The sequence below is a fragment of the Heptranchias perlo genome, chromosome 35 (assembly GCF_035084215.1).
Source record: "Heptranchias perlo isolate sHepPer1 chromosome 35, sHepPer1.hap1, whole genome shotgun sequence".
Taxonomy (NCBI): Eukaryota; Metazoa; Chordata; class Chondrichthyes; order Hexanchiformes; family Hexanchidae; genus Heptranchias; species Heptranchias perlo.
In genome coordinates, this window is record NC_090359.1 from 4409761 (window position 1) to 4436145 (window position 26385).

Sequence of the window (26385 nt, forward strand, 5' to 3'; positions counted from 1 at the left end):
CGGTTTGATGAAATTGAGATGAAATGAAACGAGCAGATCCAACGAGCCGGTCTGTAACACTACACGGCATTTCGAAAGTTGTCTCTTGCACTTACAGTGAAGCGGACGGCAGTTTTCAATCTTAAACCAGCAGGTTAGGTGGCGCAGTAAGTAGTGCAGATGGGAGCAGAAAGTAGTGAAGGGACATTGATGATTAAATGAGAGGGAAAAAGTATGACAGATGGAGTTCAATGTGGAGAAGTGTGATATAATCCACTTGGAACCTTAAAAAGATCTGAATCAGAGTATTTTCTATATGACGAGAAACTAGGAACTAAGGAGGGGCACAGAGGTTCAGGGGTCAATATCCATAAAGCACTAAAAACTAGCAGACAAGTACAAAAAATAATTGATGGAATGTGAGCCTTCATCTCAAGGGGCTGGAATAAAAAGCGTGGAAGTTATGCTACGGATGCATTAAGCTATGGTTAGACCACATCTGGAGTACAGCATTCAGTTCAGGGCACCGTACCCCAGGAGGGACATATTGGCCTTGAATGGGGTGTAGAATAGATTCACCAGAATGATACTGGGGCTAAAAGGGTTAAATTATGAGGACAGGTCGTGCAGACTAGACGTGTAGTTTCTTGATTATAGGCGATTAAGGGGTGATCTAATTGGAATGTTTAAAAAGATAGGGTGGGGAGAGAGAGGCAATTTCCTTCCGTGGTGTCTCGAACAAGGGGGCTGAACCTTAAAATTAGAGCAGGGCCTTTCAGGGGAGATGTCAGGAAACACTTCTTCACTGGAAGGGTAGCGGGACTCCCACACACTGTGCAGGGCCCAGGCTGTTTTTGGTCAGTGTGCTGAGTCCCACAAACGCTGGGGGATTGGCTCAGTTACACATCTCCTGGCTCTCTGAAATGTTTCACTCATCTCAAATCTCCGCGGTCAGACTGCCGATTGTTTATTGATCAGGAAGATGGCTGGTAATAATCTGAGAGACAGTGAAGAGAGAACAGAGTTGCAGGGAATGATCCCAGAACAATAGGAGCCAGCAGCTCACCGTCTGGTCCCTGTGTCAGGGATAATACACAACACCTCAGCTCCTGACCAGGAACAGAGAGCTGCTGTTAACGTGGCCCAGTCCTCGCAAACTGCTGGAATTGTCGGATGGAAAACAGGCTTTTCGTCTCGGAGGCTGCTTTTGGGGCTCAGTGGCTCATCGAAAGAATGATTTCTATTGAAGAGCAGGGCTCTTCTCCATCACAGACTGATACTGTACAGTGCATGGCAGAGTAAAGCTCCCTCTACACTGTGCCATCAAACACTGCGGGGGCAGGTGCAACAAGGGTCAGATCAAGATTAAATCTCCCTCGAGACAGTCACAGAGGATGTCATTTGTGACTTTGATCAGGGCCGTTTCAGATCTGTGGCAGGGGTGGAAACCTGATTGGACGGATGTGTGGGAAAGATGGACACGGATTTGCGAGGTGACAACACGTTCAAGGACTTGAGAGGAAAGGGAGGTTGTAGATGGTGTGGTAGTTTGCATGGTCAGATGGTCAAGGTGCGTCTTTTGAGAAGGAGGGTGATGACAGCAGATTTGATAGGGAGAAGGACAGTCCCTGAGGAGAGCGAACCGTTATCAGTGTCAGCTAACATGGGGCCAGGAACGGAGGTTGGGTGTCCAACAGTTTGGTGGAAATAAGTTCGAAGCATCAGGAGGTGGGTCTCATGTTCAAAATGAGCTCAGAGAGGGCATGAGGAGAGAGAGGAGAGAAACTTTGTGGGCTCGGGGAAGGGAGGGAAGTGGCAGAGGCAGCTGTACTGATGGTCTCAATCGTAGTGACAAAGAAGTCTCTGAGCTTCTCGCACTCACTTCGTTGAAGAAAATCTCTCCTCATCCCCCCGTGACTGTTTTCCAATTTATCTTAGATGTGTGTCCTCTGGTTATTGAAGCTCCCATTACTGGAAACAGTTTCTCCTTATTTACTCTATCAAAACCTTTCATAATTGTGAACAGCTCCATTAAATCGCACCATAACCTTCTTGGTGTCGTCTCAGTGCCGTTCCTGGTGGCTTTTTCATCGGTTCTCATATTGTCCACCGGTTCGGGCTCCTTGTTGGTATCCAATTAACGCGATTTCGACTCCAGGTGTTGGATTAGTCAACTTTTCGCAACAGCCTTCCAATTTGCCTGCAGTGTGGGCTGTGGCTGCTTTTTCCTCGCTCGCTTCTGTGTCTGTCCCACAATCACACTCAGAAATGAGGCAGACCACAGCTATTAAAGTGACCAAAAACCCAAAACCAAAAGCTGAAGTGAAGCAGCAGTTCATGGCCAAGTGTTTGACTACAATCCTTTTATCATTTACTGTAAAATCTGAGTCTCAGTGAAACACACAGAACATTTTGTAAACACTCTGCCAGTCGGGCCCCATCTGTGGAGAGAGCGGACCAATTAACTGAGAGCCTCAATGTGACGAGAAACGAGACACGGACCCCTGTGAGAAAAAAAAAAAACCTTGCATTTGCACAGGACCTTTCACATCCTCAGGGCATCCCAACTCACTTCACTGGAAGTTCAATCATTGTCGTTTTATAAGAGAACGCAGCAGCCTCGTTGTGTGCAGCAAGATCCCATAAACCGTGATGAGATATTGAGCAGACCTCCTGTTTGTTGGGTGTTGATGGTTGAGGGAAGAATGTTGGCCAGGAAACCGGTAGAATTCTCTGATCTTCACAAATTGACACGGGACCTTTAAACCTCGGAGCAGAAAGTAGGGACCCACATTAAACACCTCATTCAAATGACAGCACCTCACACAGTCAGCCTGGATCACATATCCCAGAGCTGGAACTGGAGCTGGAACCCACACCCTACCAAACACCAGCCTGACTCCCTGGTATTACTCTCACCCCTGGCTTGTCATGAACCACACTGTGCCACTCCCAGAGCAACTGATGACCACAGCCTCAGCTCCGGGTCCCGGTCTGAACCATTGCCGCAGCCTGTTACCGCTCTTTGAAAGTGGCGTGGGATTCCCGCGTTCATTCTGTGATGTGCATTGGGGCAGTGGGACGAGGTGGATTGCTCTGGAATAGAGCCGGTACTGACTCGATGGGCCAAATGACATCCTTCCGTGCTATGACCCTTCTATGATTCGATGATTCCATGTGGGTTGAGAGGGATACATGGAAGTATTCAGAGATGGCCTTATCCATGATTGACACGATCAGGAGTAGAGAGGCCACGTGAGATGGCATGGTCGAAGGGGTGGCCGTGAATATGCGTCGGGGAGTTTCTATGCAGGGAGAGATTAAGTGAGGATAAAGTATCACACAATAGACCTGTTAGTAAAATTCAAGCCCATGGGATTAAAGGTCAATGGCAGCGTGGACCCAAAATTGGCTGAGGGGCAGAAAACAGAGAGTAGTGGTGAACGGTTGTTTTTCAGACTGGCGCCAAGTATACAGTGGTGTTCCCCAGGGCTCGGAAATAGGACCACTGCTCTTTTTGATATATATTAATGAACGGGGCTTGGGTGCACAGGGGATAATTTCAAAGAATTTGCAGATGAGACGAAACTCGAAAGTGTAAAAAACAACGTAAAGGATAGTGAAGGACTTCGGTAATACATAGACAGACTGGCGAAATGGGCAGAAACATGGCAGATGAAATTTAATGCTAAGAATTGTGAAATGATACATTATGGTAGGAAGAATGAGGGGAGGCAATATAAACTAAATGGTGCAATTTCAAAGGGAGTGCAGTAATAGCGAGACCTGGGATGCATGTACACAAATCTTTGAAGGTGGCAGGACAAGTTGAGAAGGCTGTTAATGAAGCAAATGGGGTCCTTCTCTTTATTAATTGAGGCATAGGATAAAAAGCAAGGAATTAATACTAAACCTTGATAAAACACTGTTTAGGCCTCAGCTGGAGTATTCTATTCAATTCTGGGCACCAAACATTAGGAAGGATGTCAAGGCCTTAGAGAGGATGCAGAGGAGATTTACTAGAGTGGTGCCATGGATGAGGGACTTCAGTTGTGTGGAGAAACTGAAGAATTTGGGTTGTTCTCCACAGATCAATGAAGGTTAAGGGGAGGTATGATAGAGTTGTTCAAAATCATGAAGCGTTTTGATAGAGTAAATAAGGAGAAACTTTCCAGTTGCAGTCGGGCAGTAACATCACAGGTTAGATACAGATTAAAGCTCCTGGCAAAATGTCCCATCAAACACTGTCAGGGCAGGCACGGCACGGGATAGGTACAGATTAAAGTTCCCTCTGAACTGCCCCATTAAACATTCCCAGGAAAGGTACAGCACGGGTTATATGCAGAATGAAGCTCCCTCTACACTGTTAAATCAAACACTCCCAGGGCAGGTACAACACAGGTGAGATACACAAAATGCTTCCTCTACTCTGTGCAGATTAGATCTCGACAAATATTTCAGATACAAGGTGGCTTTGCTGGACACTCTGCTGATGTCTTTCCATATCTCTTCACTGAGTTATGCCTCTCACAATCGCCATTTCCTGGTCTCTCTGCATCTCTGGACTCAGTTCCACCGCTCTCCACCTCACTCTTGGGGTGTCTGTCTGCATCTCTGTGCTCAGTTACTCCGCTCTCTACCTCCCTCTGCTGGTGTCTCCCTGTGTCACTCGATCCGCTCTGTTCTGTGTGATGCAAATGGACAATGAGACGGCTGATTAAAAACATGTGGTACAGTGACTCACACGGACAGAGAGAGACTCAGGCTGAGTCAAGCACAGGGACATTTGCATCGGCTGCAGACTGCACGGCGTTACAAGGGGACATGGGAATGTGTGGAAATCTGGTGATCAAAAAAGGAATGGTGAAGATTGGGAGAAACGAGCAGAACAGATGGGGAGCATGGGGTGAAATCATCGGAAGACAGGTTAAAAACAGACAAGTAACAGAAAAACAAACAGCAGGTTAAAATGAAGAAAAGAAACTTATGAAATAGGACAATGGACGTGATTGAATGAAAGGAGGATCCTAAAGACAATGAGTTGTCTCAAAAACAGCTTTTTATTTTTTTTCGCCTTTCCGCTCAGCTCAGGTGTGTGGGATGGAAGAGCAGGCAGGTTGACTCTTCACTGCCCTCTGGAGTGTCCGAAAGGCAGCCAATCGGATCAAAACAGCGGTTCTTTCAATTGGAGTCAGGTGACTGCAGGTTGTGCATAAAAGTTGCTGGTCGGAGGGTAAAGTGAGAATTGAGTTGTTTAGCATCATGGGGGATTTTGTAGTGAGAGGTTTGTTCCCGGTGCTGGTGTTAGTTGGAGCGTTTTGATGCTCTGATATTTGGCAACAATTTCGCGGCCAGAGATGGAGGTGTAGTGCGTGGTGCAGTTGGTATGATACGACACTTGACAGTTGACCTCACTCATCTTGCCCACTCATGTCAAAGCATTGAACTTGTTCTTGCACTGCATCCAGATGCTTTGCGCTGAAATTGACTTTCTCCCCCGCTGCCTCCCACAGCCTTTTGGATATTTGTGCGGAGGGCCCCTTGCTCCCCCCAAACAACTCTGCGGATATCGGATGTACAACCTTCTGTCCCCCTCTTGCACCAAGGTCTGTGGTGCATCAGCAGAGAATCTTGTTGCATGCACTCTCGCAGGCCTGGTACCAACACAGATCGGCCGATTGGTGAGGTCTGGCGTGCAGATTGGAAGATGTGGGATTTCGTTGTGCTCAACCTTTATTCAATGTTTTAACATATCTCATCAATGTGTAAACAAACGGATGGGACCTGCATCTCTGTTTTAATTGTGCGATGTCTGATCTGCATTCAGACTCCTTGCACACAGTAGACTGTTATTTTCATCAAACATCAGGTACCAGCTACCTTCAAGAGATTTCTGAGAAACATCCTCCCTTTCTGAGATTCAGCCTTCTGCTGGTGGTGGAAAGTGTGAATTGCATTGATTCCCAGTGCAAGGCCCGGAACGGAACGCTGATTGCATGTGAGTCCTGAGGTGGGCCGAAACTTGCATCCTGCCTGCGCAGGACTCATTGGGCGTTGGGTAATAGCACATCACGATACACCCGCCCAAAACCGAACACGATCCTATTTTCCCCCCAGGTGTTTTATTCCCACTGTGTTATCTCTCTGGCAGTTTGCAGATAAGTTTTTAACTCGCGGCCTGTTGGTCACAAGCAGTAACAGACAGACAGAGCGTGTCTGACGGCCCTGACATGTGGAAAAGGCATCAGTTTAGGACAAATGCATCAAATCAAATGTTCATCGGGCACCGAGAGAAACAAAAACCAGTGAGAAAGGCAGAAGGAAATAGAGAAATAAATGGTAAATACAGACATTCTTGATGTCTCTCTATTCCATCCCCAAACGTTCAGTGTCGTGTAAAAATGTCAGTGCAAGTAAATGTTCGAGAATCGGCAAAAAGAACAAATAAAATAATGCAAAGCTGCTGAAACCCGGGATCGAACTCAGAGACCTTTAAATTTTCAGTTTAACGCTCTCTCAACTGAGCTGTTTCGCACCCAGGAGAAAATGTTTTTTTGGTCATCCTGTTGGAATAAAATATAACTCCGGGTGGACTTGCCCCTCCCGCTCATTCCTCACTTCGGGAGAATGAGACCGACCATCAAGGGGAGATTCACCCTGACTGTCGTTGAATCTCATTTATGTTAAACATTCCTTGAACTCTCGGCCGGGGGGATTCAGAGATGGGGTTCGCCATGAACCAGCTTCCACTCAATTCCAGGCTTAATCAGTGAATCGACCAACAGACGCTGGACAGAGTTCAGGTTATATTAATAATAAAAACAGAAAATGCGGGAAACAATCAGCAGGTCAGGCAGCATCTGTGGAGAGAGAAACATCATTTCAGGTCGATGACAATTCATCAGAACTCTGTCCACAATCTGATATCGAGTGATTGAAATGTGGTTTTCTTGCATTTTGACCTTTGAGTCGAGGATTTTCCATTGAACGAATCAAATAAATGGGCTTTCTGAGCAATATTCATGCGACGAGGTGGCCGAGTGTTTGAGGTGATGGATTCCTAATCCATTGTGCTCTGCACGCATGGTTTTGTATCTCATCCGCGCCAATATTGCATTTACCGTTTGATGTGTTGGTTCCTTCCTTATATTCAACCAGAAGTCTTGGGCCTCGCTCCAATCCGAAGCCACGGTGGATGAATTTTGCATTGCTCGCTGATCTCTGCTCAAATCAGCAAGGTCCTGATTGGTGCACGGAGGTGTTGCGAGTGTAAGATGTGAATAGCGTGAAGTATCAAGAAAGTGCACAATGACGCCCCGGTAAAACGAGTGTCTGTCCACAGATAATACCTGACCTGCTGAGTGTTGCCAGCAGTTTCTGGATTTATTTTTGAGCTTTCACTATAGCCGTTTTCCTGACAACCTGAAACTTTCCTCAAGGGCGCAGCTTCAAGCACAATTTTCTTGAGCTCTACTCACACACAACATCGCTCTTTACTTTCCGACACACTCGCTTTAAAATCTGGCTGATCCGCACACAGCTTCCAGCGCCACGAAAATTTAAAACGCCTTTCGCTCTTCGCCTGCAATCGCTCCTTTTTCGCCACAGGCGCTCTTTACATTTATCCTCTACTCGATTCAATCCCATGTTTAAACAGAACTATTAAGATCAAGGCGGAACACTTCCGATCTTCCTGGGCCGCCCCAACTTGCCAAATGTGCACCTCTCAACCGCCATTCGCAGCTCTGTAGCGCTGCCCGTCGGTCACGCAACTCAACTGCTGAAAGAAAAAATCCAAAAAGCATCAAAACAGAAACCAGTTCTTCAGTTACCATCACCTGGATCACAAGATTCGACAAGTAAAATTCGTGAACAATCGGGCGGCTGTCTTTCCAGAGACCAGCCCTGCTTTCGACCTGTTTGTCTGTCGAGCGGTCACGCAGATCGAAATGTATCGACTGGTTTCAAGGCGCAAATTGGTACGAAACGGACATCTGCCTAACAGAAACAGCGGTCGTTTCTGAGCAAACTTAATTGCGTGACATCATGAAAGTGAATGTCGCAGTCGGCAATGCCGCAGGAAAGTTTCCATGAAATGGAAGGAAAAAACGAAAGGCGGCCTATTGACTGTGGAAGGAAGAAAAAGTGGGGACAACAGGGGAGTTTGATCAGTGGAGCATCAATTACAGGCAGGTGAGAGTGCTGGATTTGAAGGAATGGATAGGTTTTCGCCAGCAACATCAAATATTTCTTTCTTGTGCTGAAGATTGATTTCTTGCTACATTCTATTAGTGTATGTGGTAGAGAAAAAAAGAGGTAAACGAAACTATCCTGCAGCTCGTATTCAAACCGAACTTCCTGCGACCTCAACGCAGAGGATGGACTCGGAAACGATCAAGGCGACGCGCATCAGGTGGGGCAGTCATGCCCGAACAACAGCAATGTCGCGCCCGGTGCTGCTTGGAAAAGAAGGATGTTTGGTGATGAGGAAAAAATAGCAAGCACTTTACACGCTGGCAGCGGTGGGATTCGAACCCACGCCCCCGAAGAGACTGGAGCCTGAATCCAGCGCCTTCGACCGCTCGGCCACGCTACCACCTGTCAAAGCTCTACCTTCAGAATCGGATATCTGGTGATTGAAATGTGGTTTTCTTGCATTTTGACCTTTGAGTCGAGGATTTTCCATTGAACGAATCAAATAAATGGGCTTTCTGAGCAATATTCATGCGACGAGGTGGCCGAGTGTTTGAGGTGATGGATTCCTAATCCATTGTGCTCTGCACGCATGGTTTTTTATCTCATCCGCGCCATTATTGCATTTACCGTTTGATGTGTCGGTTCCTTCCTGAAATTCAACCAGAAGTCTTGGGCCTCGCTTCAATTCAAATCCACGGTGGATGAATTTTGCATTGCTCGCTGATCTCTGCTCAAATCAGCAAGGTCCTGATTGGTGCACGGAGGTGTTGCGAGTGTTAGATATGAATAACGTGAAGTATCAAGAAAGTGCAGAATGACGCCCCGGTAAAGCGAGTATCTGTCCACAGATAATACCTGACCTGCTGAGTGTTGCCAGCAGTTTCTGGATTTATTTTTGAGATTTCACGATAGCCCTCTTCCTGACAACTTGAAACTTTACTCAAGGGCGCAGCATCAAGCACAACTTTCTTGAGCTCTACTCACACACAACATCGCTCTTTACTTTCCGACACACTCGCTTTAAAAACTGGCTTATCCGCACACAGCTTCCTGCGCCACGAAAATTTGAAACACCTTTCGCTCTTGGCCTGCAATCGCTCCTTTTTCGCCACAGGCGCTCTTTACATTTATCCTCTACTCGATTCAATCCCATGTTTAAACAGAACTATTAAGATCAAGGCGGAATACTTCCGATCTACCTGGGCCGCCCCAACTTGCCAAATGTGCACCTCTCAACCGCCACTCGCAGCTCTGCAGCGCTGCCCGTCGGTCACGCAACTCAACTGCTGAAAGAAAAAATCCAAAAAGCATCAAAACAAAATCCAGTTCTTCAGTTACCATCACCTGGATCACAAGATTCGACAAGTAAAATTCGTGAACAATCGGCGGCTGCCTTTCCAGAGGCCAGCCCTGCTTTCATCGTGTTTTTCTGTCGAGCGGTCACGCAGATCGAAATGTATCGACTGGTTTCAAGGCGCAAATGAACATTGGTGCGAATCGGGCATCTGCCCAATAGAAACAGTGGTCGCAGCAGAACAAACTTAAAGGCGTGAGATCATGAAAGTGGATGCTGGAGTCGGCAATGCCGCAGGAAAGTTTCCATGAAGTGGAAGGAAGAAAGGAAAGGCGGCATATTGGCTGTGGAAGGAAGAAAAAGTGGGGAAAACAGGCCAGTTTGAACTGTGGAGCATCAAGTACAGGCATGTGTGAGTGCTGGATTTGAAGGAATGGTTAGGTTTTTGCCAGCAACAAAAAATATTTCTTTTTTGTGCAAAAGATTGATTTCTTGCTGCATTCTATTAGTGTATGTGGTAGAGAACAAAAGAGGTAATCGAAACTATACTGTAGCTCGTATTCAAACCGAACAAACTGCGACCTCAACGCAGAGCATGGACGAGGCTGCGATCAAGGCGAAGCGCATCAGGTGGGGCAGTCATGCCCGAACAACAGCAATGTCGCGCCCGGTGCTGCTTGGAAAAGAAGGATGTTTGGTGATGAGGAAAAAATAGCAAGCACTTTACACGCTGGCAGCGGTGGGATTCGAACCCACGCCCCCGAAGAGACTGGAGCCTGAATCCAGCGCCTTAGACCGCTCGGCCACGCTATCACCTGTCAAAACTCTGCCTTCAGAATCTGATATCTGGTGATTGAAATGTGGTTTTCTTGCATTTTGACCTTTGAGTCGAGGATTTTCCATTGAACGAATCAAATAAATGGGCTTTCTGAGCAATATTCATGCGACGAGGTGGCCGAGTGTTTGAGGTGATGGATTCCTAATCCATTGTGCTCTGCACGCATGGTTTTTTATCTCATCCGCGCCATTATTGCATTTACCGTTTGATGTGTCGGTTCCTTCCTGAAATTCAACCAGAAGTCTTGGGCCTCGCTCCAATCCGAAGCCACGGTGGATGAATTTTGCATTGCTCGCTCATCTCTGCTCAAATCAGCAAGGTCTTGATTGGTGCACGGAGGTGTTGCGAGTGTAAGATGTGAATAACGTGAAGTATCAAGAAAGTGCACAATGACGGCCTGGTAAAGCGAGTATCTGTCCACAGATAATACCTGACCTGCTGAGTGTTACCAGCAGTTTCTGGATTTATTGTTGAGCTTTCACGATAGCCCTTTTCCTGACAACTTGAAACTTTACTCAAGGGCGCAGCTTCAAGCACAACTTTCATGAGATCTACTCACACACAACATCGTTCTTTACTTTCCGACACACTCACTTTAAAATCTGGCTTATCCGCACACAGCTTCCTGCGCCACGAAAATTTGAAACACCTTTCGCTCTTGGCCTGCAATCGCTCCTTTTTCGCCACAGGCGCTCTTTACATTTATCCTCTACCCGATTCAATCCCATGTTTAAACAGAACTATTAAGATCAAGGCGGAACACTTCCGATGTTCCTGGGCCGCTCCAACTTGCCAAATGTGCACCTCTCAACCGCCACTCGCAGCTCTGTAGCGCTGCCCGTCGGTCACGCAACTCAACTGCTGAAAGAAAAAATCCAAAAAGCATCAAAACAAAATCCAGTTCTTCAGTTACCATTACCTGGATCACAAGATTCGACAAGTAAAATTCGTGAACAATCGGGCGGCTGTCTTTCCAGAGGCCAGCCCTGCTTTCATCGTGTTTGTCTGTCGAGCGGTCACGCAGATCGAAATGTATCGACTGGTTTCAAGGCGCAAATGAACATTGGTGCGAATCGGACATCTGCCCAATGGAAACAGTGGTCGCAGCAGAACAAACTTCAAGGCGTGAGATCATGAAAGTGAATGCTGGAGTCCACAATGCCGCAGGAAAGTTTCCATGAAGTGGAAGGAAGAAAGGAAAGGCGGCATATTGGCTGTGGAAGGAAGAAAAAGTGGGGAAAACAGGCCAGTTTGAACTGTGGAGCATCAAGTACAGGCATGTGAGAGAGCTGGATTTGAAGGAATGGTTAGGTTTTTGCCAGCAACAAAAAATATTTCTTTTTTGTGCAAAAGATTGATTTCTTGCTGCATTCTATTAGTGTATGTGGTAGAGAACAAAAGAGGTAATCGAATCTATACTGTAGCTCGTATTCAAACCGAACAAACTGCGACCTCAACGCAGAGCATGGACTCGGATACGATCAAGGAGAAGCGCATCAGGTGGGGCAGTCATGCCCGAACAACAGCAATGTCGCGCCCGGTGCTGCTTGGAAAAGAAGGATGTTTGGTGATGAGGAAAAAAATAGCAAGCACTTTACACGCTGGCAGCGGTGGGATTCGAACCCACGCCCCCGAAGAGACTGGAGCCTTAATCCAGCGCCTTAGACCGCTCGGCCACGCTATCACCTGTCAATGCTCTGCCTTCAGAATCTGATATCTGGTGATTGAAATGTGGTTTTCTTGCATTTTGACCTTTGAATCGAGGATATTCCATTGAAAGAATCAAATAAATGGGCTTTCTGAGCAATATTCATGCGACGAGGTGGCCGAGTCTTTAAGGTGATGGATTCCTAATCCATTGTGCTCTGCACGCATGGTTTTGTATCTCATCCGCGCCATTGTTGCATTTACCGTTTGATGTGTCGGTTCCTTCCTGAAATTCAACCAGAAGTCTTGGGCCTCGCTTCAATTCAAATCCACGGTGGATGAATTTTGCATTGCTCGCTGATCTCTGCTCAAATCAGCAAGGTCCTGATTGGTGCACGGAGGTGTTGCGAGTGCAAGATGTGAATAACGTGAAGTATCAAGAAAGTGCAGAATGACGCCCCGGTAAAGCGAGTATCTGTCCACAGATAATACCTGACCTGCTGAGTGTTGCCAGCAGTTTCTGGATTTATTTTTGAGATTTCACGATAGCCCTTTTCCTGACAACTTGAAACTTTACTCAAGGGCGCAGCTTCAAGCACAACTTTCATGAGATCTACTCACACACAACATCGCTCTTTACTTTCCGACACACTCACTTTAAAATCTGGCTTATCCGCACACAGCTTCCTGCGCCACGAAAATTTGAAACACCTTTCGCTCTTGGCCTGCAATCGCTCCTTTTTCGCCACAGGCGCTCTTTACATTTATCCTCTGCTCGATTCAATCCCATGTTTAAACAGAACTATTAAGATCAAGGCGGAACACTTCCGATCTACCTGGGCCGCCCCAACTTGCCAAATGTGCACCTCTCAACCGCCACTCGCAGCTCTGTAGCGCTGCCCGTCGGTCACGCAACTCAACTGCTGAAAGAAAAAATCCAAAAAGCATCAAAACAAAATCCAGTTCTTCAGTTACCATCACCTGGATCACAAGATTCGACAAGTAAAATTCGTGAACAATCGGCGGCTGTCTTTCCAGAGGCCAGCCCTGCTTTCATCGTGTTTTTCTGTCGAGCGGTCACGCAGATCGAAATGTATCGACTGGTTTCAAGGCGCAAATGAACATTGGTGCGAATCGGGCCTCTGCCCAATAGAAACAGTGGTCGCAGCAGAACAAACTTAAAGGCGTGAGATCATGAAAGTGAATGCTGGAGTCGGCAATGCCGCAGGAAAGTTTCCATGAAGTGGAAGGAAGAAAGGAAAGGCGGCATATTGGCTGTGGAAGGAAGAAAAAGTGGGGAAAACAGGCCAGTTTGAACTGTGGAGCATCAAGTACAGGCATGTGTGAGTGCTGGATTTGAAGGAATGGTTAGGTTTTTGCCAGCAACAAAAAATATTTCTTTTTTGAGCAAAAGATTGATTTCTTGCTGCATTCTATTAGTGTATGTGGTAGAGAACAAAAGAGGTAATCGAAACTATACTGTAGCTCGTATTCAAACCGAACAAACTGCGACCTCAACGCAGAGCATGGACGAGGCGACGATCAAGGCGAAGCGCATCAGGTTGGGGCAGTCATGCCCGAACAACAGCAATGTCGCGCCCGGTGCTGCTTGGAAAAGAAGGATGTTTGGTGATGAGGAAAAAAATAGCAAGCACTTTACACGCTGGCAGCGGTGGGATTCGAACCCACGCCCCCGAAGAGACTGGAGCCTTAATCCAGCGCCTTAGACCGCTCGGCCACGCTACCACCTGTCAAAGCTCTGCCTTCACAATCTGATATCTGGTGATTGAAATGTGGTTTTCTTGCATTTTGACCTTTGAGTCGAGGATTTTCCATTGATCGAATCAAATAAATGGGCTTTCTGAGCAATATTCATGCGACGAGGTGGCCGAGTGTTTGAGGTGATGGATTCCTAATCCATTGTGCTCTGCACGCATGGTTTTTTATCTCATCCGCGCCATTATTGCATTTACCGTTTGATGTGTCGGTTCCTTCCTGAAATTCAACCAGAAGTCTTGGGCCTCGCTCCAATCCGAAGCCACGGTGGATGAATTTTGCATTGCTCGCTCATCTCTGCTCAAATCAGCAAGGTCCTGATTGGTGCACGGAGGTGTTGCGAGTGTAAGATGTGAATAACGTGAAGTATCAAGAAAGTGCACAATGACGGCCTGGTAAAGCGAGTATCTGTCCACAGATAATACCTGACCTGCTGAGTGTTACCAGCAGTTTCTGGATTTATTGTTGAGCTTTCACGATAGCCCTTTTCCTGACAACTTGAAACTTTACTCAAGGGCGCAGCTTCAAGCACAACTTTCATGAGATCTACTCACACACAACATCGCTCTTTACTTTCCGACACACTCACTTTAAAATCTGGCTTATCCGCACACAGCTTCCTGCGCCACGAAAATTTGAAACACCTTTCGCTCTTGGCCTGCAATCGCTCCTTTTTCGCCACATGCGCTCTTTACATTTATCCTCTACTCGATTCAATCCCATGTTTAAACAGAACTATTAAGATCAAGGCGGAACACCTCCGATGTTCCTGGGACGCTCCAACTTGCCAAATGTGCACCTCTCAATCGCCACTCGCAGCTCTGTAGCGCTGCCCGTCGGTCACGCAACTCAACTGCTGAAAGAAAAAATCCAAAAAGCATCAAAACAAAATTCGGTTCTTCAGTTACCATCACCTGGATCACAAGATTCGACAAGTAAAATTCGTGAACAATCGGGCGGCTGCCTTTCCAGAGGCCAGCGCTGCTTTCATCGTGTTTGTCTGTCGAGCGGTCACGCAGATCGAAATGTATCGACTGGTTTCAAGGCGCAAATGAACATTGGTGCGAATCGGACATCTGCCCAATGGAAACAGTGGTCGCAGCAGAACAAACTTCAAGGCGTGAGATCATGAAAGTGAATGCTGGAGTCGGCAATGCCGCAGGAAAGTTGCCATGAAGTGGAAGGAAGAAAGGAAAGGCGGCATATTGGCTGTGGAAGGAAGAAAAAGTGGGGAAAACAGGCCAGTTTGAACTGTGGAGCATCAAGTACAGGCATGTGAGCGTGCTGGATTTGAAGGAATGGTTAGGTTTTTGCCAGCAACAAAAAATATTTCTTTTTTGTGCAAAAGATTGATTTCTTGCTGCATTCTATTAGTGTATGTGGTAGAGAACAAAAGAGGTAATCGAAAGTATACTGTAGCTCGTATTCAAACCGAACAAACTGCGACCTCAACGCAGAGCATGGACGAGGATACGATCAAGGCGAAGCGCATCAGGTGGGGCAGTCATGCCCGAACAACAGCAATGTCGCGCCCGGTGCTGCTTGGAAAAGAAGGATGTTTGGTGATGAGGAAAAAAATAGCAAGCACTTTACACGCTGGCAGCGGTGGGATTCGAACCCACGCCCCTGAAGAGACTGGAGCCTGAATCCAGCGCCTTAGACCGCTCGGCCACGCTATCACCTGTCAATGCTCTGCCTTCAGAATCTGATATCTGGTGATTGAAATGTGGTTTTCTTGCATTTTGACCTTTGAATCGAGGATATTCCATTGAAAGAATCAAATAAATGGGCTTTCTGAGCAATATTCATGCGACGAGGTGGCCGAGTCTTTAAGGTAATGGATTCCTAATCCATTGTGCTCTGCACACATGGTTTTGTATCTCATCCGCGCCATTATTGCATTTACCGTTTGATGTGTCCCTTCCTTCCTGAAATTCAACCAGAAGTCTTGGGCCTCGCTCCAATCCGAAGCCACGGTGGATGAATTTTGCATTGCTCGCTGATCTCTGCTCAAATCAGCAAGGTCCTGATTGGTGCACGGAGGTGTTGCGAGTGTAAGATGTGAATTACGTGAAGTATCAAGAAAGTGCACAATGACGCCCCGGTAAAGCGAGTATCTGTCCACAGATAATACCTGACCTGCTGAGTGTTGCCAGCAGTTTCTGGATTTATTTTTGAGATTTCACGATAGCCCTTTTCCTGACAACTTGAAACTTTACTCAAGGGCGCAGCTTCAAGCACAACTTTCTTGAGATCTACTCACACACAACATCGCTCTTTACTTTCCGACACACTCGCTTTAAAATCTGGCTTATCCGCACACAGCTTCCTGCGCCACGAAAATTTGAAACACCTTTCGCTCTTGGCCTGCAATCGCTCCTTTTCCGCCACAGGCGCTCTTTACATTTATCCTCTACTCGATTCAATCCCATGTTTAAACAGAACAATTAAGATCAAGGCGGAACACTTCCGATCTTCCTGGGCCGCTCCAACTTGCCAAATGTGCACCTCTCAACCGCCACTCGCAGCTCTGCAGCGCTGCCCGTCGGTCACGCAACTCAACTGCTGAAAGAAAAAATCCAAAAAGCATCAAAACAAAATCCAGTTCTTCAGTTACCATCACCTGGATCACAAGATTCGACAAGTAAAATTCGTGAACAATCGGGCGGCTGTCTTTGCAGAGGCCAGCCCTGCTTTCATCGTGTTTGTCTGTCGAGCGGTCACGCAGATCGAAATGTATCGACTGGTTTCAAGGCGCAAATGAACATTGGTGCGAATCGGACATCTGCCCAATGGAAACAGTGGTCGCAGCAGAACAAACTTCAAGCCGTGAGATCATGAAAGTGAATGCTGGAGTCGGCAATGCCGCAGGAAAGTTTCCGGTCAAAGCTCTGCCTTCAGAATCTGATATCTGGTGATTGAAATGTGGTTTTCTTGCATTTTGACCTTTGGGTCGAGGATTTTCCATTGAACGAATCAAATAAATGGGCTTTCTGAGCAATATTCATGCGACGAGGTGGCCGAGTGTTTGAGGTGATGGATTCCTGATCCATTGTGCTCTGCACGCATGGTTTTGTATCTCATCCGCGCCATTATTGCATTTACCGTTTGATGTGTCGGTTCCTTCCTGAAATTCAACCAGAAGTCTTGGGCCTCGCTTCAATCCGAAGCCACGGTGGATGAATTTTGCATTGCTCGCGAGTATCTGACGCGTATCTGTTCACAGATAATACCTGACCTGCTGAGTGTTGCCAGCAGTTTCTGGATTTATTTTTGAGCTTTCACTGTAGCCGTTTTCCTGACAACCTGAAACTTTCCTCAAGGGCGCAGCTTCAAGCACAACTTTCTTGTGCTCTTCGCACACACAACATCGCACTTTACTTTCCGACACACGTTTTAAAATCTGCCGAATCCTCACGCAGCGTCATGCAGCACAATAATTTGAAAGACATTTCGCTCATGGCCTGTAATCGCTGCTTTTTCGCCACAGGCGCTCTTTACATTTATCCTCTACTTGATTCAATCGCATGTTTGAACAGAACTATTGAGATCAAGGCGGAACACTTCCGATCTTCCTGGGCCGCCCCAACTTGCCAAATGTGCACCTGTCAACCGCCATTCACAGCTCTGCAGCGCTGCCCGTCGGTCACGCAACTCAACTGCTGAAAGAAACAAGCCAAAAAGCATCAAAACAAAAACCAGTTCTTCAGTTACCATCACCTGGATCACAAGATTCGACAAGTAACTTATGGACTGAATCCGATTGAAACAACTGGAACCTAATTGATTGAGGCAGCAACTTCCCACCAGCAGTGAGCGGATTCCAGCTGCATTTTGTTTTTTCGTCCTGCAGTTTCAAACAAAAGAACCAAAAACATAACAATCTCCACCAAAATTCGAACTCGGATAGCTAGATTCAGAATTTAATGTGTGTAACTTTACACCATGGAACCCATTCATGAAGATATGCCGCACCCTCCACCCAAAGACACTTCACTCTTTTCTGAGCACGGCCATGTCGCTGCATCACTGACTTTTGCTGAACCTCTCCCATCAGCAAAACTGCAAGAAGTGGACAATTCCAAATTGCCACTTTGACTCGGCCCGTTCTCATCGATACCTTCAGCTTCCACCCTTTCCCTTCTGCTTCGTTCCGATGCTCTGCGAATCACACAGCTGCTCGTCAAACCCATCGCTTCCCTCGTGACTGTTTCTGTTTCAATCTGCTCAGCGCAGATTCTGCTCCGATCACAGTCTTGCCGGATAATCTGTGAATAAATATTGCAAGGCACTGATGCATGAAGATTGGCGTAAAATAAAATGCAAACTTTGCCCGAGGACACGATCCAAGCAATTCCTGCATTTCAAGAGACAGTGGTTTGAATTTCGACATGTTTGCCTGCTGAATGCAGATTGCAAAGAAAAATTCAGCAAACACCATTCTTTGGTGCAGTGACGCGCAGCGTTGCACATGAAGCAACTTTCTCTTCTGAAGCTTTGGGAAAGGAAAAGATAGGCTGAGCTGACAGACTCATAGAAAGGTTACAGCACGGAAGGAGGCCGATCGACACATCGAGTCCTGCCAACTCTGTGCAAAAGCAATGCAGCCAATCCCACTTCCTCGCCCTATCCCCGTGGCCCAGCACATGTTTTCCTTTCAAGTATTTATACAGTTCCCTTTTGAAAGCCACGATTGAATCTGCCTCCACCACGACCCCTGGCAGTGCATTCCTGATCCTAACCACTCACTGACTAAAAAAGCTTTTTCCTCAAGTCAGCTTTGGTTCTTTTGCCAGTCACTTAAATCTATTTCCTCTGGTTCTTGACCCTTCCGCCAATGGGAAAAGTTTGTCTCCATCTATTCTGTCAACACCGCTCATGATTTTAATTACCTCTCTCAAATCTCCTCTCAATCTTCTCTGTTCCAAGAAGAACAACCCCAGCTTCTCCAGTCTATCCAGGTAACTAAAGTCCCTCATCCCTGGAATCAATCTCGTTCATCTTTTCTGCACCCTCTCTTAGGCCTTCACATTTTTCCAAAAGTGCGGTGACCAGAATTGGACACAGTACTCCAGTTGTGGTCGAACTCATGTTTTTTTAAGGTTCATCATGAATTCCGTGCTTTAGTACTCTATGCCTCTATTTATAAAGCCCAGGATCCCGTTTGCTTTTCTGAACCGCTTTCTCAGCGTGCCTCGCTACATTCAACGATTTGTGCACATACACCACCAGATCTCTCTGTTCCTGCACCCCTCTTCGATTTGAGCACTCTAATTTATGTTGCTCCTCCTTCTTCTTCCGACCAAGGTGTATCACCTTGCATTTTTCTGGGTGAAATACCTATATCCACTTGCTGTCTATCACTATCCTCCTCACTGTTCACTATACTTCCAAGATTTGTCTCATCTGCAAATTTGGAAATTGTGCCCTGTACACCCAAGTCCAAGTCATTAATAAATGTCAAAAGCGGCAGTGGTGCGAGTACCGACCTGTGGGAAACATTACTGTACACCTCCTTCCAATCCCAAAAACAACCGTTCATCAATCCTCTCTGGTTCCTGTTACTGAGGCAATTTTGTATCCATGTTGCCACTGCTCCTTTTATTCTATGGGTATCAATCTTGGTGACAACCCTATTATGATGCAATTTATCAAACGCCTTTTGAAAGTTAAAAATCACCACATCAATCGCATTGCCCTCATCAACCCACTCCGTGACCTCATCAAAAACTCTATCAAGTTAGTTCAATACGATTTGCCTTTAACAAAAGGCCATATTTTTCAAGGAGCTCGAGCCTCAATGATTGAGGCTGCGAACTGCCCACGAACAGGGTGGGATTCCAGGTGCCATTTGTTTCTTTCCCCAAAAGTTACAAACGAATTTGACAAAAGTTGAGGTTCCACCGAGATTTGAATTCGGATCGCTGGATTCAAAGTACAGAATGCTCAGCATTACACCATGAAACCCATTTATTAAGACAGGCCCCCACCTTCCATCAAAGATACTGGGCTCGTTTATCAGCATCGCCATGGCGCTGCAGCGTTGACTGCACGAGGCGACTGGCAAACCTCTGCCATTCACAAAACTGCAAGCCCTGGTCAATCCCAACCTGCCACTTTGGCTCCGCCCACTTTCCCCTTTGATAAGTACAGATGCTTTGCCAATCACACAGCTGCTGTCGAATCCATCGCTTCGCTCGTTGCTGCTTCTGTTTCACACTGCTCAGCGCAGCTCGTCTTGTTGGATAATCAGTGTATAAACATTGCAAGGCACTGATGCATGAAGTTCGGGGTAAAAAGAAAAGAGCTCGATCCTCACTGATTGAAGCTGCGAAATCCCCACCAACAGGGATTGGATTTCAAGTGCGTTTGACTTATTCTGCCCTAAACTTGCAAACGAATCGGACAAAATTCGAGGTTCAAAGTTGGATCGCTGGAGTCCAAGTCCAGAAGGCTCACCATTGCACGATGGAATCCAACTGATTACTTCTGCCGGCACCCACCAGTCAAAGACACTTGGCTCTTTTTTTAGCACTGCCATAATGCCATATCACTGACACCTCGAGGCTACCGACAAACCTCTCCCATCAGCAAAACTGCAACTTCTTGCAAAGAAAATGTAAACTTTGCCCGAGGACATGATCCAAGCAATGCCTGCCTTTCAAGAAACAGTGCTTTGAATTTCTGCATGCTTCACTGCTGAATGCAGATTACAAAGAACAGCTCAGCAAACACCATTCTTTGGTGCAGTGAAACTTAGCATCAAAGAAAAAACAACTTTCTCTTCTGCTGATTTGGGAAAGCAAAAGTCCGGTTGAGCTTATGAACTGGAACCGATAGAAGCAACTGGAACCTCATTGATTGAGGCAGCAACTTTCCACCAGCAGGGAGTGCATTCCAGCTGCATTTTGTTTTTTCGCCCTGCAGTTGCAAACGAATGGGACAAAAACAAACCAAGTTTCACTGCGATTCGAACTCAGATCGCTGGATTCAAAGTTTAGACTGCGTACCATTACACCATGGAACCCATTCAATAAGAAATGTAACACCCTCCATCCAAAGATACTTGGCTCTTTTCTCGAACTCGGGGACGTCGTCGATAAATTGGATCCAGCGCTTTCAGGAGTGAAGTTGGCAACAATTCTGCACGAAAACGTTTGGTTAAGGTAGGCTCTTTCTTCTGCAAATGACAGTTAATTCTAGCGCCATTGTTAATTTTAAATCTGTGATTTGGAGATGCAGTTGATGGACTGGGGTTGACAAATGTAAGGAATCTTACAACACCAGGTTTTCGTCCAACTGTTTTATTTGAAAATCTCAAGCTTTCGGAGGCTTTCCAATTCGTCAGGTGAGCGAGTGTGGGATTCCATGGAAGGTTACCGCATTTACAGTCAGAGAACAATACCTGGTGATTACAGATAATCTTCCCAACTGCCCGTTGTCAAGGCAATCAAAGTGTTCAGACAGAGTGATGTTACCTACAGGACCACCGAATACACAAACGGCCAGAACAAAAGACAGACAGACAGAGAGAGAGAAACATCCGAAAGGAAGAGAAAGACAGAGACTGAACCGTTGTGTTAAAAACAGATAACTTTCTTTCTCTGGTGGAGTTACCTGTAGCGTGACATGAACCCAAGATCCCGGTTGAGGCCGTCCTCATGGATGCGGAAATTGGCTATCAATTTCTGTTCGCCGATTTTGCGTTGTCGTGTGTCTCGAAGGCCGCCTTGGAGAATGCTTCCCCGAAGATCGGTGGCTGAATGTCCTTGACTGCTGAAGTGTTCCCCGACTGGGAGTGAACCCTCCTGTCTGGCAATTGTTGTGCGGTGTCCGTTCATCCGTTGTCGCAGTGTCTGCATGGTCTCGCCAATGTACCATGCTCCGGGGCATCCTTTCCTGCAACGTATGAGGTAGACAACGTTGGCCGAGACACAGGAGTCTGAACCATGTACCTGGCGGGTGGTGTCCTCTCGTGTGATGGTGGTGTCTGTGTCGATGATCTGGCATGTCTTGCAGAGGTTGCCGTGGCAGGGTTGTGTGGTGTCGTGGACGCTGTTCTCGTGAAATCTGGGTAATTTGCTGCGAACGATGGTCTGTTTGAGGTTGGGTGGCTGTTTGAAGGCGAGTAGTGGAGGTGTGGGGATGGCCTTAGCGAGGTGTTCGTCGTCATCGATGACATGTTGAAGGCTGCGGAGAACATGGCGTAGTTTCTCCGCTCCGGGGAAGTACTGGACGACGAAGGGTACTCTGTTGGTTGCGTCCCATGTTAGTCTTCTGAGGAAGTCTCTGCGATTTTTCGCTGTGGCCCGTCGGAAATGTCGATCGACGAGTCGATCGTCATATCCCGTTCTTACGAGGGCGTCTTTCAGCGTCTGTAGGTGTCCATCGCGTTCGTCATCGTCTGAGCAGATCCTGTGTATTCGCAGGGCCTGTCCATAGGGGTTGGCATCTTTGACGTGGTTAGGGTGGGAGCTGGAAAAGTGGAGCATCGTGAGGTTGTCCATGGGCTTGCGGTAGAGTGAGGTGCTGAGGTGCCCGTCTTTGATGGAGATTCGTGTGTCCAAGAAAGAAACCGATTCTGAGGAGTGGTCCATGGTGAGCTTGATGGTGGGATGGAACTTGTTGATGTTATCGTGTCCTCTCTTCAGTGATTCATCGCCATGGGTCCATAGGAAGAAAATGTCGTCGATGTATCTGGTGTATAGCGTTGGTTGGAGGTCCTGTGCAGTGAAGAAGTTGTGCTCGAACTTGTGCATGAAAACTTTGGCGTATTGGGGTGCGAAATTGGTCCCCTTGGCTGTTCCTTGTGTTTGGGTAAAGAACTGGTTGTCGAAGGTGAAGACATTGTGATCCAGGATGAAACGGATGAGTTGTACGATGGCGTCTGGGGATTGGCTGTTGTTGGTGTTGAGTACTGATGCTGTTGCAGCGATGCCGTCATCGTGGGGGATACTGGTGTAGAGTGCCGAGACGTCCATCGTGGTGAGAAGTGTTCCTGATTCAACTGGTCCGTGGGTGCTGAATTTTTCTTGGAAGTCTGTAGTGTCGCGACAGAAGCTGGGGGTTCCCTATACGATGGGTTTCAGGATGCCCTCGACGTATCCAGAGAGGTTCTCACACAGGGTTCCGTTGCCTGATACGATAGGCCGTCCGGGTGTGTTGGCTTTGTGTATCTTTGGGAGGCAGTAGAAGTCTCCCACGCGGGGAGTACTTGGGATGAGAGCGCGTTGGATGCTTTGAAGGTCTGTATCGAAGGTCTTGATCAGTTGATTGAGCTGGTGGTTGTGTTCCTTCTTTGGATCTGCGGGTAACCGTCTGTCGTATACCTCGTTGTCCAGTTGTCGGTATGCTTCCGTTCATCCCACTAAATATTTTTTGCCTCTTCTCGAATGCCTCTATGTCCTTTTTTTATAATATGGAGACCAGAACTTTTCCCAATACTCCAAGTATGGTCCAAACAAGGTTCTACACAAATTTAATATAACTTCTCTGCTTTTCAATTCCATCCCTCTAGAAATAAACCCCGATTCTTGGTTTGCTCTTTTATCGCCTTACGAACCAACTTCGCTACTTTAATCATCTGTACGCCCAGATCACTCTGCTCCTCTATCCTTTTTTTATTCCTTCATGGGATGGGGGCGTTCGATGGCGAGGCCGGCATTTATTGACCATCCCTAATTGCCCTTGAGAATGTGGTGGTGAGCCGCTTTCTTGAACCGCTGCAGTCCGTGTGGTGAAAGTTCCCCCACAGTGCTGTTAAGGAGGGAGTTCCAGGATTTTGACCCAGCGAGGATGAACGAATGGGGATATATTTCCAAGTCGGGATGGCATGTGACTTGGAGGGGAACGTGCAAGTGGTGTTGTTCCCAAGTGCCTGCTGCTCTTGTCCTTCTAGGTGGTAGAGGTCGCGGGTTTGGGAGGTACCCTCAAAGAAGCCTTGACTGGTTGCTGCAGTGCATCCTGTGGATGGTACACACTGCAGCCACAGTGCACCGGTGGTGAAGGGAGTGAATGTGTTGGGTGGTGGATGGGGTGCCAATCAAGCGGGCTGATTTGTCCTGGATGGTGTCGAGCTTCTTGAGTGTTGTTGGAGCTGCACTATTCCAAGCAAGTGGAGAGTATTCAATCCACTCCTAACTTGTGCCTTATCGATGGTGGAAAGGCTTTGGGGAGTCAGGACGTGAGTCACTCGCCGCAGAATACCCAGCCTCTGACCATTTAGACTCTTATTATCCAAGCAGTATGTAGCCCCTTATTATTTATAACTAAATGTAATATCTCACACTTATCTATATTGAAATTTATTTGCCAATTACTTGCCCATTCTGCAACTTTATTAATGTCTTCCCGCATTTTGTTGCAGTCCTCCTTTATATTAACGATAACAGCCCCGCCCACCCCAAAAAAAATATGATGTCATCTGAAAATTTTAAAACTGTGCTTCCGATTGCCGAGTACAATTCGTTTATTTAACTGGTGCACATCAGTGGTCCCAGCACCATCCCTTCGGAACACCACTTCCCACCTTTTGCCAACCTGAGTAACTACCTTTAACCCTTCTCTCTGCTTTCTGTCGCCAGCTTGCTACCCTTTCTGCTACTTGTGCCCTGACTCCACATGCTCTGACATTAGTCATGATTCCACTATGCAGTACGTTATCGAAGGCATTTTGAAAATCCAAATACTTTTCATCGTCGACGTTATCCTTGTCTACCCTTTCTGTCACTTCTTCAAAGAATTCATTAACGTTGGTCAAACGTGACCTTCCTTTTTGCAATCCTTGCTGACTATTCTTTTTTTATATTTTAAGTTCCTGATGTTTTTCTATTACATCTTTGAATAAAAGATTCGATTATCTTTACTACCATCAAAGTTAAGCTAATTGTTCTATAGTTCACTGGACTGCTTCTATTTCCATCTTTAAATTTAGCAATCACATTAGCTGTCTGCCAGTCCTCTGACAATATACACTGTTCTAATGATTTGTTCAATATATATGTAATAGCTCCTCTGCTATTGCTTGCCTTGCTTCTTTTACGATGCACGGATGAAATCCACCTGGAACAGGGATTGTATCCTCTCTAGGTTTGGTTAGTTTTTCAATTAACTCCCCCCTTTCTATCTTAAATGTCTTTTTACATTTTTATTTCTTCTTCTAATATCATCATTACCATGTTAGTCTCCCTGGTAAAAACTGAGGCAAAGTAATTATTTCATGTTTCTGCCATATTGCTGTCATTACCTGTGAGTTTATCGTGTGTATACCTTAGTCCCCCTATGTCTATCCCGATTTTTCTTTTGCCAGTTGTGTGTCCGTAGAATACTTAATTATTTCTTTTTATATTGCTTAATAATTCAATTTTGTAGATTCTCTTTGCCTTCCTGCTTGTTATTATTACCCTTTCCCTGACTGTTTCGTAATCCGTTTTGTCATCCTCTCCTTTGTTGTCTATGTATTTCGTGTATTCCTTTTTTAGTTTCAGTTGAGCACTTATTCCTTTCTTCTTCCATGGTGTATCATTACTGGCTGGTTTTTCTTGTTTTTCAGCAGGATATATTTCTCCTGGACTCCATATATCACCATTTTTAAACATTTTCCACTTCTGTTCGTTTTGTTTTGTTTATCAGTATTTTTTACAGGTTATTTTTCCCATTTCCATTCTCATCCCCTGAAAACGTGCGTTCTTCCAATTCATCATGTTGGTCTTTGACTTACTTATGTGCTTCACAATCTTTACTTAGACCTTATTATGTTGTGATCGCTATTGCCTGGATGCACCCGGAAACTTACTTCTATTTTCTGTTCTTGTTCGTTTCCCATTACTAGACCAAGCAGTGCATCCTCTCTTGTTGGGCTGTTTACAGACTGGGTAAGAAAGGAGTCCAGCACACATTGTAAAAACTCCATTCCGTGTATCACTTCACCGACCTCTTCTTGCCAGTTCATCTGGGGATTGTTAAAATCTCTCATCATTATTATTCTATGTCCTTTACTCGTTTCACAAATGTGCTTGCATATTTCTTCCTTCACCTCCTCTCCGCGATAAGGTGGTCTGTCGTATACCCCTATTAGCATGATCGATCCCTTCTTACCTCTTGTTTCAATCCATATGGATTCTGTTTCTAGCCTTCTGTTAGGTATATATATATATATATATATATATATAAAGCAATGGCCCTCGTAACGACACCTGGGGAATGTAGAATCATAGAATATTTACGGCGCCAGCCGAAAGTGAGCCACGCAGCTTAGTCCCACTTTCCAGCACTTGGTTGATAGCCTTGTCGGTCGCTGCACTTCAGGTGCACATCCACGTATTATAAATGACCTGATCGTTTCTGCTTCTCCCATCCGTTCACATGCCACTGTCGACCGTCCTCCAGTCCGAAAAAAAACTTTTCACCACAATGTCTGTTTCCTATCACTTAGCTAATTTCGATCCATGCTGCCACTGCCCCTTTTATTCCACGGGCTTCAATTTTGCTTACAAGCCTATTAAGTGGCACTTTATCAAACGCGTTTTAAAAGACCATAACACAACATCAACCGCATTGCCCTCATCAACCCTCCAGTTTGCCTTATCAAAATACGCAATCAAGTTTAGCAAACCCATGCTGGTTTTCCTTTAATAATCCACACTTGTTCAAACGA

At 46.2% G+C, this 26385-nt stretch overlaps 5 non-coding genes across 5 annotated transcripts; all 5 read right to left on the reverse strand.

Moving 5' to 3' along the window:
* Window positions 1-8493: 8493 nt before the first annotated feature.
* Window positions 8494-8575, reverse strand: trnal-cag (transfer RNA leucine (anticodon CAG)). The gene has a single exon. It is a non-coding gene; the product is annotated as a tRNA-Leu (tRNA).
* Window positions 8576-10200: 1625 nt separating this feature from the next.
* On the reverse strand, window positions 10201-10282 carry trnal-cag (transfer RNA leucine (anticodon CAG)). Its single transcript has one exon. It is a non-coding gene; the product is annotated as a tRNA-Leu (tRNA).
* Window positions 10283-11909: 1627 nt separating this feature from the next.
* On the reverse strand, window positions 11910-11991 carry trnal-aag (transfer RNA leucine (anticodon AAG)). Its single transcript has one exon. It is a non-coding gene; the product is annotated as a tRNA-Leu (tRNA).
* A 1627-nt stretch (window positions 11992-13618) lies between these two features.
* On the reverse strand, window positions 13619-13700 carry trnal-aag (transfer RNA leucine (anticodon AAG)). Its single transcript has one exon. It is a non-coding gene; the product is annotated as a tRNA-Leu (tRNA).
* Window positions 13701-15327: 1627 nt separating this feature from the next.
* On the reverse strand, window positions 15328-15409 carry trnal-cag (transfer RNA leucine (anticodon CAG)). Its single transcript has one exon. It is a non-coding gene; the product is annotated as a tRNA-Leu (tRNA).
* Between the last annotated feature and the right edge of the window lie 10976 nt (window positions 15410-26385).